The 16,319-nt window shown below is 39.5% G+C and overlaps 1 protein-coding gene across 3 annotated transcripts in view; it reads left to right on the plus strand.

The window, feature by feature from the left end:
* The first annotated feature begins 2,549 nt into the window (after positions 1-2,549).
* The window catches only part of scd.L (stearoyl-CoA desaturase (delta-9-desaturase) L homeolog), a 31,917-nt gene continuing 18,147 nt past the window's right edge, over positions 2,550-16,319 (plus strand). For 2 of the 3 annotated variants that reach the window (XR_005962453.1, XM_041568828.1), the window contains exon 1: positions 10,156-10,931. The gene's annotated coding sequence lies outside the window, so the exon portion shown is untranslated. Of the gene's footprint in view, positions 2,649-10,155; positions 10,932-16,319 lie in introns of those variants that run through there. The other variant, XM_041568829.1, reaches the window with a different exon arrangement.

Here is a 16,319-nt window from a genome sequence, read left to right on the forward strand (position 1 = left end):
CACAAACTGCTATTTTTACAGAATGAAAACCCTTCATATGACTTCAAAAAGTAAATCAAAGACCATTCTCTTGTTCATAATAAATAATTTTCATTGTGTTGATTTTTTTTCTCCCTTTTAATGCAACCATCAGCCAAGTTATTAAAGCCATATAATGGAAAGATGTCATTCCTTGGGCTCCAGGATGATGATGCTCCATCATGGGACAGTAACATTATTACCGGCTTCTCATTTCAAAGTTCCACCTGGCTGCAGTAAGTGCATATAAATCTGTAATCTAACCAATAATAACAACATACTATTCCATCTAGCACAGGTGCAGTATATAACATCAGAGAACAGTGGGCATATCTGTGGATAAAATCTGCAAAAAGGCTGTGTCATCTGTCCTGTTTAAACCATCTACTCCACCTTCACCTGGGATTACTTCTTCCGGAATACAAGACTGATGGGTAACATCATGCCTACAATTATGAGGGACAGTAGCTCATCTGGGTACAGGTAAGTATAGGTAAGTATATATGTGGAGTATATGTGTATATGCAGGGCCGGATTTCCCTGCTTGGCACCCCAAGGCCTCAGGGTCCTAGCGCCGCTGTCCGCATGCACATCATGTCTATGGAACCCAACCCCTGTATATAGTTTTGTTGTTTTATGAGGGCAAGGGATTTTTCCCTGTCTGAGGCAAATTGGCAGCCACTTCAGATGGGGTTTTACATTGTCCTGGAAGTTTAGTTTCAGTTAAATAAATAAACAAAAGTGAGATTTCATAGCAGAGCCTCTTGTGTTGTCTTTGTTTGTGTCACGTTTATCATATTCTGTGTTACAGATTTCCCCTGAGGCGTTACTCCCGGTGTGAATGGTGTGTGAATGGCCTGTAACAGGGTTGAACCCTTGACCTGACGTTACTGCTCACATGTATAAACATGTGCTGATTCAATCAATGATGTGAGTGAAGTGTTTCCCGTGAGAATTTGTTTCACTAGATTTATTTAGGTCCAAATAGATTGAGATTTGTGATTGAGGTTTAAATATTCATTAAGTAACAACAACCACTGATGAGATCTAACAAGATCTAAACAGGCTGCCTGCAACTTTGGGTATATGGTTCTGATTTATTAGGCTGTATCTGTGCTATTAAACCAGTGTTTTTGGATGCATAGTTGGCCACAGGGAGATTAGGAGGAATTTGCATATTTTCACCCATAATTCCAAATTCCTTATGTGAGTTTAAAGGACAAATCAGGCCCCATGTAGAAAAGGGAGCCAGTCAAGGCAGGCAGCCAAGTTTCTCATATTCACACTAAAATCCAAAGAGAAGAGGACACTCTGCTAGTACAATGTCAGCTTGTTTTTATTGAGATTACAATTCAATTGCTGCTTGCCAATATTGCACCATAATAAAATTTTAGAAGAGCAAATAGACAGTCAAGTGTAAGCAAACAGGATTCTGCAGAGACTCCTCTGCATTAATTGATCAGTGGCCATTGAGACCTTCAAATAAGTTTGCTTGATTCCACAAGGTGGCACTCGAGACAAAACTGAAACCAAGTCTCTTTAGAGAGAGGCATTATTGCTTACTTCACACAGAAAGACTACCACCATTGACTTTTAAAAAACCTAAGGGTCAGGGCACACACTCAGTTTCAGGGAGATTAATCGCTAGCGACAAATCTCCTCTTCTTCGGGTGACTAATCTCCCTAAGCTACCTCCCGCCAGCTAGAATATAAATTGCCGGAGGGATGGCACTCGGAGCACTTTGTTTTTCGAAGTCGCCCGAAGTTTCCTCGTGAGGCAACTTTGTAAAATAAAGCGATTCGAGTGCCATCCCTCCGACGATTTACATTCTAGCCAGCGGAAACAGTTCTGGGAGATTAGTCGCATCGAAGAAGAGGAGATTTAAAGCAGGGTGACTAATCTCCCCGAATCTGAGAGTGTGCCCTGACCCTTAATCTAAGTTGACATTTTCCTTAAACACAGTACATGTATTTGTGTTTATGTGATATAAAGAACAAAATTTGAAAACACTTTGAAAGACATCACTTAAAAAAGAATAGTGCAGAATAAAAGAGACTTGGAAATGAATTTACCTTTTGGCAGTTATCAGAGAGATGTGTATTTGTAGAATTCATATGGAATGCAATGCTCTTAGCAAATTCTATTCAACCTCTAAGCATTCTATTCCACGATAGTAGAATGATGGGTTTAAATAATATATTCAAAATTTAAAGAATTACACATGTTTAACAAATGATCTACTTCTAAGAACAAAAAGCTTAACGGAAGCAGTAGATAGGAGCTGCCCAAAATACCCATTTATTAGCTGGCATAGAATGCTTGCACATTGGGTGCAGGAAGGATTGTTCTCATTACTGCTCTATATTTAATGAAAGTACTTCATTTCATACAAATACAAAGAGAATGAACACACAGGAGTGTTACATGCCTCCTTCACAATCTCGTTATGTAACCTCAACAAGGTCATAGTTACATGCTGCAATTTTATGAGGATGGACTTTTAGATCATGGGCAGATCACATGTAGGCAGCCGCTTTTGCTGTACAGTATAAAAGCTGGCACTTGCTGGCAGTTGCTTTCTAGTTGGTTTATAGTTGCCATCTGCTTCCCTTTACCTGGGAAATTACTGGTAAGTTAAAACATTAATACATTAAATTGTATTGCTTCAACTTCTATTTTATGTTTGTTTTTCAGAAAAATCAATTTGTTACCTGTAATATTTATATATGTATTTCTAGGTTTGCATAAATGCAAAAATGTTGTATGTGCATTTCTAGCTCATTTGTTAAAGTAGGTAAAAGTGATTTTAACAGGCATTTAAATACAAAAATAACATTTGGCTTAATAATGAAATAAGTTGTAATTCTAAGCAACTCTCCAATATACATTACATATTGTCAGTGAGTTTTGTAGGGTTATTTACTTAAATCCACATTTATCTCATATATTATTTAAAAAACCACAATCAAATTCCCATGTCCAATTTTAGCTTATTTATTAATAAAAAAATTATATGATATCGGATCGCAGAAAAACACGATAAAATCAAGCCATAACACGAATAGCTCAATTTTTTCAGGGTTTTCCCTGAATCGCTCGAATTTTTCAGGATTTTTTTCATGAAAACCCCAAAAATGTCTGATTTTGGGACTAAACCCAGTGCAGACCACGAAAACTTCAAATTGAGATAGGTGCTTCTCCCATTGATTTATACAGGACCTCAACAGGTCTGAGATGGCGGGTTTTCAGGTTCAGGCTTTTTGCAGCATCGGGGTATGATAAATCTTGAAAAAATTTCCCTCTAAAAATTTAAGTTTTCTAGTGAAAAAAACTTTTTCAATAAATAAGGCCCTAAATGTAATGGCTTCTGGAAACAGGATCTGTAAACCCCTATCTAATCTGTGCCCCGATGGGTTCCAATTTTTGAAACAAGGTAGCAGAACCACCTGATTAACAGACCTTCAAAGAAGTATGGAATACTTCTGCATTATTATTTTAAAAGGCATAACCTGACAGTTGGGGGTTATTTACTAAACCTCGATTTTTTCTGGTCAAGGTTTTTTTGGGTTTGAACTATAGTTTTTAGAGGAAAAAAAACTAGAATTTTTAGATATTTATTATAGCCCAATGCTGCTAAAAGTCCAAATCCGAAAATCTGCCACCTCAACCTGTCGGGGGGAGGGGAGAAAGGGAGAAGGGACTGTTCAAGCCGGACCCACCAAAGATTTTCTTTGCTGGGGAAGGGGGATGTATATGCATCTGTAGTCCTACTGATGCATAGACAGATTACGCAACAGCTTCAGCATAATATTTCTACTCTCTAATTGTAATTTGCATATGTAAATTATTAGGCAAAATGTATTCTTTTTTACAGGGTTTACAGTACCAGTTTATTATATAAGTGCCATGCAAAAGAGAGATTTATTTGTCAGTCTCATGGTTAATTTGCTCGAAAAAAAAACATATGTTCAGCTGCTCAGAAAGCCCTTTTAGGAATTGTTGGTCCAGGGAGAGAGAAACAACAAACAAACAAAAATAAAACACTTGTAGCATCTGCCAATTTTGCTTCAAGAGCAAAAATCCTTCCTGGCTCCAAAATGCCAATTACAAAATTTCCCTGCTTGATAATTGCACCCCTGATTAAATTAATTAACATCATGGCAATCATCTTCCCTTGGCTGCTGTCCTACATTTTAAAAATACAAAATGTCTGCCTTCAAACAGGCACCAAACCAAGAAGATACTGTGGTTCTGCAGTACAAGATTCGTGTCACACAAAGGATCATTGCTTCTTTTAAAGCTTAACCAAAACCTCTATGGTTGTTTATCAAAGGGTGAAAATAGACTTATCCATAAACTAGTCAATAGGGAGCTGTAAATCTTCCTCTGGTGAATTGGGGGGACATTTTGACTTTTACAAAAGAGTGCATAGGAGCCTGATATGTCAGGTAAACTGTTTCTGTTGTCAAATGCTTCAATTTGTGCTTCCCTATTTTATTCACTTCTCTGTCTACAAGGTGAGGAGCAATGTTTGCAGGATTGGTGCATAGCATCTGCATCAGGCTGAGCACCGAATGATTATTTACTTAAAGGGATTGTGTCATGATTTTTATGATGTAGTTTTATTTCTAAATTACACTGTTTACACTGCAAATAATTGACTCTACAATATAAAATTTCATTCCTGAACCAGCAAGTGTTTTTGTTTTAGTTGTAATATTGGTGTGTAGGCAGCCATCTCAGGTTATTTTGTCTGATCATGTGCTTTCAGAAAGAGCCAGCACTTTAGGGTGGAACTGCTTTCTGGCAGGCTGTTGTTTCTTCTACTCACTGTAACTGAATGTGTTACAGTGGGACCTAGATTGTACTATTGAGTGCTGTTCTTATATCTACCAGGGAGCTGTTAACTTGTGTTAGGGAGCTGCTATCTGGTTACCCTCCCATTGTTCTGTTGTAAGGCTGCTGGGGTGGAAAAGGATGGGGGTGATATCACTTCGACTTGCAGTACAGCAGTGACTGAAGTTTATCAGAGTACAAGTCACATGACTGGGGGCAGCTGGGAAACTGACAATTTGTCTAGCCCCATGTCAGATTTCAAAATCTAAATATAGAACAGCACTATTAACTGACAGTATCCCTTTAAGCAGCAGGTTGTAGATTTCATTGAGGGCAATGTCCAACCGAAAGGGTCTGAACCTGAAAAATATCAGGGAAAGTAGCAGGAACAACAAGCCCTGAAGTCTACTCAAAGAGATGCAGTATTATAATGGCAGTGGCACTCTGGGCATAGTCCAGGAAATTATGGAGGGGCATTTCCAAGAATTTTGCCATCTGTCCACTGGGCTGGAAGACATACAGGCTGCAAAACCATATGAATGGCTGTCTGTCAGTGTAGTTTTTATTCTTTCTTCAATACTGTAATGGCTGATGGGTTCTGTACTCACTTCATGATCAATGTTAAATACACATGTCCTTTACTTGTGTTTCCTTTCCTTTACTAAGCTACATGTTATGTTTGCAAACAGGCCAATATTTTGAAAACAGCTACAACACATATCTGTGTCTGCAGCTGGAGACATGGGACAAAGATCTGCACCATAAACCCAAAGCATTCAAGATCCTAATGGAATTATTGTGATCAGGGATATGCAGTTTAGTTTCTCCTAATATCTCTGTGTAGAAACCTTTTGAAGCGATAATTCATTATTAGGTCAGTGTGGGGGTTCACCATCAGATTAACTTTTAGTATAACATAGGATGGCCTATTCTTACCAAGTTTTCATTTGGTCTTCATGTTTTATTTTGGATTGTTTTTTAACTATTCGCCTTCCTCTTCTGACTCCTTCCTGTCAAATGGGGGTCATTGATCCCAGCAGCCAAGAAACTATTGCTCTGTGAGGCTACAATTTTATTGTTTATTACTATTTTTTCTGTTTAGGCCCTTCTTTATTCATATTCTTGTCTCTTTAAACCACTGCCTGTTTGCTAGGCTAAATTGGACCCTAGCAATATGATAGCTGCTGAAATTCCAAACTGAAGACCTGCTGAATTAATCGCTGAAAAAAAAGACCAATTGCAGCTTGTATCAAACTAGCATTCTCTACATCATACTAAAAGTTAATCCAAAGGTGAACAACCTTTTTAAGAGACGGCATCTGCAAGGTGTGACTTTTATCCTCTGATCACCCACTTAAAGGGTTGTTCACCTTTAAATTAACTTTACGTAAGATGTAGAGAGTGTTATTCAACAATTTGCAGTTGGATTACATTTTTTATTATTTGTGTTTTTTGAGTTATTTCACTTTTTATTTAGCAGCTTTCCAGCTTGCAACAATCTGGTTGCTAGGGTCCAAATTACCCTAGCAACATAAATTGATTTGAATAAGGAATATGAATAGGAGAGGCTCTGAATAGAAAGGTGAATCATACAATAGCAATAACAATAAATTTGTAGCCTTATGGAGGATTTGTTTGTAGATGGGGGTCAGTGACGCCCATTAGAAAGCTTGAAAGAGTCAGAAGAAGACAAATAATTAAAAAACTATAAAAAAATAAATAATGAAGACCAAATGAAAAGTTGCTTAGAATTAGCCATTCTATACCATACTAAAAGTTAACTTAAGGTTGAAACATCCCTTTGAAGTGTGACATGATAAAATGCCATCGTCTCCAAACTCTAATGATGATGGTCACAGGGTTGTGCGTTGCAATTTGTCAATATACTTTGTGGGACCCCATTATTTATATACCCATCTGCAACTCTGCAGCTTTTATTGAAACCACTGACAATGGAGGGAGTAATGTAGAACTGCAGTAACAGCTGAACATTGGACAATCCATATCCCTTAGGGCTTTGTTAAACAAATGTTTTCCCCTGTGCTAGCCAACCAGCACTTTTTTTTAGCATCTGACAGGTTCTGACATAGTGATTAAACCAAACATTAAAGACATTACCCAGGTGCGTGTTGCCATGATGGGGCATATGCTTTCACTGTTTGAATGAGTTGTCCAGGACACTCACTCAATATGGACATGACCTAAAATCAACGTTGCATGTGCAGTTGCATATTAAGTCCTGCTTCCAGTTCACTTGTGCACCATGTATGGACCACTACAGTCCTTGAGGGCAGGGGCACATCTTTGAAGTAGTACAATTGTTTTCCCCATGTAAACTGCAGGCTCTATCAACGCACAGCTGTGGTGTTAGGGAAAATACATTTTTAGTGATAGCTGCCTTTTATATTAAACTCATTTTCATTCTAGAATAATGCAGTGAAGTAACAGTTTCCATGGTAGTTTTATTAGGTCGTAGACCCAGGTCCTTATTTTCTATATAGTTATCCAAGTGCTAGTCAAGGGTGGCAGAAACAATGATGCTGCCCACGGGTGCCTATATCCCTATTTTTTATTAAAGCAGTTGCTTCAATACCTGGCAGCAAAGCTGAGGGGAGACTCAAGTCACGAAGGAGAGGGATGATGCATAGGCCAGCACTGGGTATTAATCTGGGTAGAACTCATCAGTCAAATTAGGCCAGTGGTATGGTTGACATATGGCTGGCAGGTATTTTATTGGCCTAGCTGATTATGCTAATGCTTTTAATACAGAAGACAGATAAAAATAAAAGCAGGCAGTATTATTTTGTAGAAACGTGAAATGAAACGTCCTGAGGCGAGCAATATGGGGTGCATAAATAGAATATGGCTCCATTAAAGGGTTTGTTGCCTTTTGAGTTCACTTTTAGTATGATGTAGAGCAGGGATCCCCAACCTTTTGAACCCGTGAGCAACATTCAGAAGTAAAAGGAGTTGGGGAGCAACACAAGCATGAAAAATGTTCCTGGGGTGCCAAATAGGGGCTTTGATTGGCCATTTAGTAGCCCCTATGTGGATTGTCAACCTACATTGAGGCTCTGTTTGGCAGAACAACTGTTTTTTATGCAACTAAAACTTCCCTCCAAGCCTGGAATTCAAAAATAAGCACCTGCTTTGAGGCAACTGGGAGCAACATCCAAGGGGTTGGAGAGCAACATGTTCCTCGCGAGCTACTGGTTGGGGATCACTGATGTAGAGAGTGATACTCGGAGACAAATTGCAATTGGTTTTAATTTTTAGCATTTGTGGTTTTTCAATTATTTAGCTTTTTATTCAGCAGCTCTCCAGTTTGCAATTTCAGCAATCTGGTTGCTAGGGTTCAAATTACCCCAATAACCATGCATTGATTCAGGGTCGGACTAGGGGCCCAGGGCCCACTGGGACTGCTGCCCCCCTCCGGCCCCCGGCCCTCTACTGTGAGGCGCCTCTCGGCCCACATGCATGAAGGCGTGCTCGGCGCGCATGCTCGGCCTACGCTGTGTGGTGCAGAGAAAAAAAATTTCTGCCATTTCCAATATCGGAAGAGGGGTCTGGCCCGGCAGGGGCCCATGAGGGTGGGGGCCCACCGGGTTTTTTCCCGGTACCCCACCAGGCCAGTCCAACCCTGCATTGATTTGAATAAGAGACTGCAGTATGAATAGGAGAGGATTTAAATAGAAAGATGAGTAATAAAAGTAGCAATATCAATACATGTGTAGCCTTACAGAGCACTTGTTTTTAGATGGGATCAGTGAAGCTGGAAAGAATAAGAAGAAAAAGGCAAATAATTTAAAAAAATGAATAAAAAAATAAAAAAAAGTTATCTCCAACCAAAGGTGCGGGCAAATAGAGCTTGCATTCTGGTTGGGGGATAAAAGTAGGTTTATTTATTCGTTTTAAAAATGCCCCGCCAGCAGGCCCGGATTTGTGGAAAGGCCACCAAGGCCCAGCCTAAGGCGGCAGGATTTTAGGGGGGCCGCATGCTGCCCAACCACACCCACATTGGTTCAAAAACACGGGATGCACAGGAGATACAATAATTTTTTTAATTTCCCATGCACCAATCATCATTGCTCTGGTCTAGATGATGAAAATTTGCAAGAATAAAGTGCTGGGGACAGGGGCGGCCGACAGCAGTGGGCCTAGGGGCACCCACTATGTAAATCTGGCCCTGCCCGCCAGCACTACGCGACCCGCACCGGGAGGGAGCGTAGCGCTGGTGGGGGGCATTTTTTAAAAAAAAGAAAACTACTATTATCCCCAACTGGAATGCGGGTTCTATTAGCCCACACCTTTCGTTGGGGATAACATTTTTACCCAACAGGTGCCCTTTAAATATAAACCACCCCTTCAAAATACAAGCACCCCAACTGAAAACTTTTTTTCAGAGGATAAAAGTGCGGGACACCTTGGTTGTTGTATAGTAAGTGCTTTGTCAAACATTGCTCAGACCAGGGTTGCCAATACCCAGCATGCAATGGGTCTGACTTGCGTACCAAGTCCGTACTGATTTGGTACGGAGCCCAAAATCTGGGATTACCAGATTTTGGGCTCCGTACCTGAGTATCTCATCACTCTCTGGTGACTTTCCTCAATTTCAGACAATTTGGGTGCAAAAATCTGCTGGCTACTAAAGTGTTTAGAGGTTGAGCTGTTTTACCAATATTTATTGAAATTGTATATGCATTAGAGCCTTATGGGGGCCGTACCTTCTGCACTCCCTTCCCCCTTTGTAGTTACTCCCCTGGTGACAGGGTGAATCTGTCCCATAGTGAAACAGTGAAAATAAAATTTTCACATATATTAATTTCTTTTTTAGACTTTCTTTCACTGCACATATTGTGCTATTTTTATGCTACTTTTGAAGCATCGCTAGTTTTAGGCTGGTTTTGTAGCCGACTTTGGCTGGTTTTGTAAATTAGACCATGCAACCCTGGCTCAGACCCACATGGAATAGGCAGACGCGCCCACCAGGCCCGGACTGGCAATCTGTGATTTCTGGCAAATGCCGGAGGGGCTGCTATAAAGTGACATAGTTAATGACTACTAAGTGAACTGGTGTAGGCAGTTTGGGCCTGCCCTGTGTACTAGGAATGGCAGGGCCTATTTTGAATCTGGGCCCAGTCCTGGCCCCCACACTCGCACCTCATAAAGAAAGGCTCGTGAGAGGCGCAGCACTAAAAGACGGGGCTGTGGGTGCGCCTTTTTTTAAGGAGGTAAATGTCGAACTTATATCAATCCGCAAAGGCAAACGGACAGCAATAGAAAAGGGCAGCTTCACCAGTTTTTTTACAGCTCATGGGGCGCTGCTGTCCGTCACTCACCCGATAGACAGGCGAAATTACTTTACCGGCTCACCTCTAGCCTCCTATTCATTTAATGATGCGTGTATAAATCTAAGGGGTGTAGGTAGTATTAGAAATGATCGTCATTAAACGAGACGAGTCGTAAAACAAACGCACAAACATGATGCCATATTTTATTGACAAGCTGCAGGCACGGATACTGTGTTAAATGTGTCTGAGAGACATTTATCCGTCCCCATAGTCCTACTTCTAAGGTAACTATAGAGTACTAGTCTGTGACGCATCAACGCAACTTGCCCGGCCCGTTTTCTATTTATGTCGTAACAAATAATCGCACTTTGCCTTCGTTTCATAAGCGACTGACAGTGCGCATGCGCTACGGCTGCGGCATCGCAACTGAAGAAGAAAAGTCAGCAGATTGCCGTCGCCCAATGACAGAGGACGGAATGTTGCGCTACCAAATTCCCGTCGACCAATAGAATTAAGGGGCTCTTATGGAATAAATGAATAGGTATCTTCGCCGTTTCAGTCTCTGCGTCGTCGGAAGGGAAGGTTAGCACGGGGGATCAAATACACGCTGCAGCCTGGAATTCCTAAACAGATTGTTTTTGATTTGGGGGAGACCAAGTCATTGTTGACTTCTATGTGATATAACCCTGCAAAGTGCTCCCATCTTCCCAGCAGAGCTCAGTAGAGCCAGGATCCCTGCAGGCGACATCTATCCATTCTGCACTGACTGATTACTTTATATACAGGTAGGGCTTCTATTATCTGGAATGTGGGGTTCTGGATAAGGGGTTTTCAGTAATCTGGACCACCAGACCATAAGTCTGCTAAATATTTTTATAAAAATATTTTGCTTCCAATTAGGATTAAATATATCTTAGTTGGGATCAAGTACAAGCTTCTGTTTTATTATTTACACAGAATAAGGGAATCTCTAAATAATATAAATTATTTGCTTAATCAGGTCACGCCTATCCCATATTTCAGAGCTTTTCTGAATTATGGGTTCCTGCATAAGAGATTCCATCCTTTGATAGAATAGAAGTGAATTCAGCGTCAACTGGAAAAGCAAAAAAAAAAAATATATATATATATGTATATATAGATATCATTATGGCAGTTTATTGGTGATAGTAATTTGTTTTTCCAAAGATCAAGGCAGACACTAGGCAAATCCTTATCCTATTTAGACTATTGCATGTTTAATGAACGATAAGCAGGGATGGGTATAATATCTTATCTCCATGTATAAAACCTCTCCGTCCCTTGTCTCGGCTCTGTATAACTCTTTGTCTGCCATGCATCTCCATCTGCCCGTTCTGCAGCCCTGTATTAGTTGCAGAACTGCATAGTATGAATTTTGGAAGTTGCAGTTACTGGGGGGGGGGGGGGTAGAGGTTATTTAATTTTCAGTGAAATTATATTTATGGAGATATAATGCTGGAAACAACAATCTTATGTACCACAACGCTTATGCTCTTGTTTTTTTTTTCTGGCTTATGATAAATAAAACTGAAAGTGTTCTAAGTGGATGTAGTTCACAGAAAGAATGTAATATTCATCTTTTTTTTATTCTTTTCTATCCATGCACTGTGCCCTAGAGGTTTATGGGGAGGGGCATATAAATGCTTATAGCACACATTTAATAAAAGTGACTTTATAGTATGGGGCAATATGACACATTCCCTGAAAGTTCAGCAGTACATTGCCTTTCTCTTCCACTCTGTCTGTTCTTGCGTGCATTTTTTATAAGCATTTTAGAGACCATTTTAGTGCAGATACGCAGGCCTTTGTTCATAGAACGTCTACATAAGATTGCTGTGTTGCAGTTATTGCAGTAATTCTTGGAAGTGCCGTGATGCAGCTCGCTGCATTCACTATTTAACCCAACTCGGTAGAACCAATAATATTTTTCAAGGATTCTTTTGTTGAAGGAATTGATTATTGTTGTTGATTTGAATGTAATGCAAGCTTTGGCCTGATCTGTCTTACGATACCATACAAAGGCTCTTTGTGATTATTTACTCTGCTGCAATTTGTTGGAAGGATAGGATGGGATATCACCTTTGTTGTCTCTTGGACACCGTTCATCTTTCGTATCTAAATGGTTGTATCAGTATATATGTATATGTTTAAAGAGCAATTAAACCCATGCACCTTTATAGCCCAGTCATGAAGTGTGCATTATACAGAGCTGCTTTTACAGTTCCAGTCATACGTCAGCAGTATGCAGTGTAAATAGAGGCCATTCCCTCATCTCCTTTTTTTGTAGAGTGCTGCCAATCTTTTAACCACCAGCAAAACAGATGAACCTGGACCTCCAAAGTGCCCAGTGGGCATATGTGAACAGAGAAAATTGTGTTTTCATATTGTGGGGGTGAACACTAGGACACACAAATAAAGAAAACTTTACAGTAGTTGTATACAGCCTAAAGCATGTCCCAGCTCTTTGTATTGTGGTTTACTTTGAAGGTACAGAGGTAGGGCCAGATATTGTCAGATTTAGATGCAGGAGGACTGATGAGAGCAGAGAGCTTTTCTTATCACTGTAACCCCATTTTCAAGTGACATCTATTTTTATTTTCAAAAACCACCTATGTTGAGTGCTCTGTTATTGCCATCTGTATTTACCCTTACCAGCTTTCTTCTCATTCTCTATGTCTTCTTTGTTCTCTATTTGTCTGACCTTCTCCCCCTGACTTTTTATCTTTTCTCCACCTGCTTTCCAACCTTTTTTCCACTCTTGTTTCTGTAGGCTTCATATTCTTTATATCTTAATATTTTTGTCCTTTACCTTTCTCTTCTTTCTTTTGTCTTCACTTTTCACATCCCCTTCTCTCCAATTCTCTTGTTGATCTCCCCGTTCCCCCTTTTCTTCTTTCTTCATTTTCTGTTCACCCCACTTTTTTTACTCCTATTTCCGCATTCCTCATGTTTCACTCTTTATTTCTTTACCCCTTTAATGCGCTCGTTCTAATCTCCCCCTTTGTGAAGCTTTTCTATCTTGCAGGTAAAGCTGTTGTACCTTGTTAGCCAGTAAAAATGTTACAGGGCAACCCTTTTGAAATAAAAAATAACTAAGTGGTATAAAGGTGATACCTTTATTGGCTAACTAAGATAATCATAGCAAGCTTTCAGAACATTTTAGTTCCTTTTTCAACCTGTCCCCATTTCTCCTTAACCATTTTTTTCCTCTGTGCTTTCCCTATTTCTCTTGTATTCTGCTTTTCTCTTCACATTCATCTTGGTCATACCTTTCCCATTATCTTAATCGTCCTGTGATGATATTCAAAACATAAATCTCAAGCTGTGAAAGTGGCGAACTTGTGGGTGGGGTTATGGAGGTGATTTGGCATAATTGGGGAGTGGTTAGGTCAGGGATGTGACCAGTGAGTCAATACTTAGGGTCCCATGGGGGAGGGCCCTTCAAACTTAGTATTATGGGGCCTTATGATTACTGATGGGGGCCTTGATGCTGTGGCTTAAACAGTAGACACATTTCCCCTTGTGCCATCCGAGAAAAATCAGAGAATCAGAGAAAATCCTTGGCCTGACTAGACCGCTGCCTCTGTGTCTACTTTTAGTTCTGGTCCTGTTAATAGGGCATAACAAAAACCATACAGTATATCCCTGCAGACCTGTCAACCCTCCTAAGTAAGTGCCCCAACAGATACAAAACGCGTGATGCTTCCACTTGTAATGTCCATCATAAACGCACTTGTAATTTTAACTACCTTTTGCTTTATTCTTTGGAGGAACACTCATAACTTTTTGCAGTTGTTCTTTATACATGCACCTATAGACTGGGGGGGGGGGAAACTGTGAGTATATCCTCCCCTTCATGATTTTTGTTTTTTTTCTATTGGACTTACTACACTGTGGTAGTGTTAAAAATTCAGCACTGGGGTTGTCCCAAGTTTTCCAGAAAGTGGCCAATGCAATCACTCATATGTGGTTTCCAGGAGGTTGATGCCTTTGAACCCTGCTAATATTTCATACCTATTGAACCTATTTATTAGTGAACTGGTTTGCTTGACTTCTTAAGAAACCTCATTATTTCCCTTCTTTTTATCAGGTTTAACATAGGCTTGTTAGTCTTCTATATAAGTTATTATTATCACCACTATTTCTAATGATAGTTATTCTTCATTACCTGCTGGCAGGTGTCATGCAAACCTGCAAGATTGAGCCTAGAGGTATTGGCAGGAACACCTCCGCGGCTTGTTTACATAGCACTATAGAATTAAATAGGGAAGGATGGAAGTAAAAATTGCATTTAAGAAAAAAAGCTTTGCTGCCATAGAAGAGTCAAGCTAATTTATTTCTTTTGGAAAAGGTATTAAAAGAGTGTCAAGCAAAAACATTTCATCCGAAATTAAGTATTTTATTGATTTGAGGATTATTTCTTGTACATTTTATTTGGTGCTGTTCCTAGATGATTACGGTATATTATTTTGAATAAGAAAATGGTTAAATGTCAGGTCTCTTGGCATGTTGGCCCATGACAGAGGTGGAAGCAGAGCCAGGTAAATGCTATAAGCTGTTGAATAGCTTCAAATGTCTCCTTGTATTACTGTATGTACTACTGAGAGGCAGGCAGTGAGTAGAGAGGGTGGAAGCTGGCTCAAGAAGAATTCATTTGGAAGGGGGAGCTTGGAGTGAAGTATTCACTGGCTCATGTAGGAGTTGATTTACTGCTTGGAGTAGGGAATTTTCTTAGGATGGACTGCTTGGGGGAGAGGTAAAAAAATGCAATGCTCTTTTGGGGATTGTGGCTCTTTTTGGGGTGATAAGATCCCTATCACAGTAATGGCTTCATTATGCCATTATATTTTTGAAGTGTGGGAGTACCCAGAGGAAATCCTTGCAGATATGAAGAGAACACCCCGTTGGAGAAAGTGGCCAGACAGAAGGGAACAGTAGTGTCACACCATCTCATTTAACATTCTTTGACTAGATATCAGTAGGTATATATAAGAAGACTGGTTAATTTAGTGTCTTACTACATCCATCACTTTATGGCCACTAGAAAGTTCCTAGCTTAACCTTTCCCTTGCTGCCATAAAACAGCTTAAATATGGTCAACAACTGGTCCATTGGCTAGTTAAAACATAGATACAGTTTGTAAGTGATTGTGGAAAACACAATTATACAATTTAAAACAGTTTGTACAGTAAGTTTTAGAAATATTCCAGGTTGATGGTATGTGTTTGTCCCAACCTTAACTAGTAATACTCTGAATAAGAAGTCATTCAAGTTTCTCTGTGAATGTGATCAAGTTACTTGATTGCGACAACACAGAAACATACACCCAACATTTCAGGGTAACTTTATTTCCTCAAGGGTAAATATATGCAGAATCCTTTACATGAAACAAATTTTTGTTCCTTAAGTTTTGACCTAGGGAAGTTACTTAACTTCAACATGCTTAAGGTCACTTAAACATCCTAGATTGTAAAACTGGGTAGACTCTAAGATCCAATCATTTGCCAAACTTGAACTCTCCCATGTCAAGTCCCATTGGCATAAATAATAATGTGCAGTAGTTCTGTGCAAACATTGATGATAATATATGTAAGAAAATTAGGAATGCGATTCAGTCAAAACTGCCTTATGGGGTAACATAATAAAATATCTTATGTTTGCTACATGCCTAGTAACCCACCAATCAGCAGGATGCCAATTACTGGTCAGCTGTTTGAAAACAAGCATCTGATTGGTTTCTCTAGGTTATTTGTTCTTATTGATTTGATTTTGGTTTGTGCAATGGTTTGATTTTTTTATCAAATTTGAATATTGAAATTAGTGTTTGACCTTTGGTTTGTAATGTGTCTGCATTTTTAGAGGAGGCTTTGGTATTCAACAAAATTCAAAAATTATGGATTCAGCATGTCCCTAAAAATATTTTGCTCTTGCATCTCGAGATCACTTGCCTTTAAATCAAATCATCAGAAGGACATAATTTATTTTGTAAATACTCTACTTAGCTGGTTAGACAGCAGTAAATGGTGCCTGCTTATGGGTCTTCTACTGACATTGTGTTTGTTAAGATACTTTTACTACAGGATAATTAATGAAGAGCGAAAGATACTGAGGAGTAATATTGCTGAATTAAAAAGTAGTTCAGTACGTATTAT

This window comes from Xenopus laevis, chromosome 7L, assembly GCF_017654675.1.
Source record: "Xenopus laevis strain J_2021 chromosome 7L, Xenopus_laevis_v10.1, whole genome shotgun sequence".
NCBI lineage: Eukaryota > Metazoa > Chordata > Amphibia > Anura > Pipidae > Xenopus > Xenopus laevis.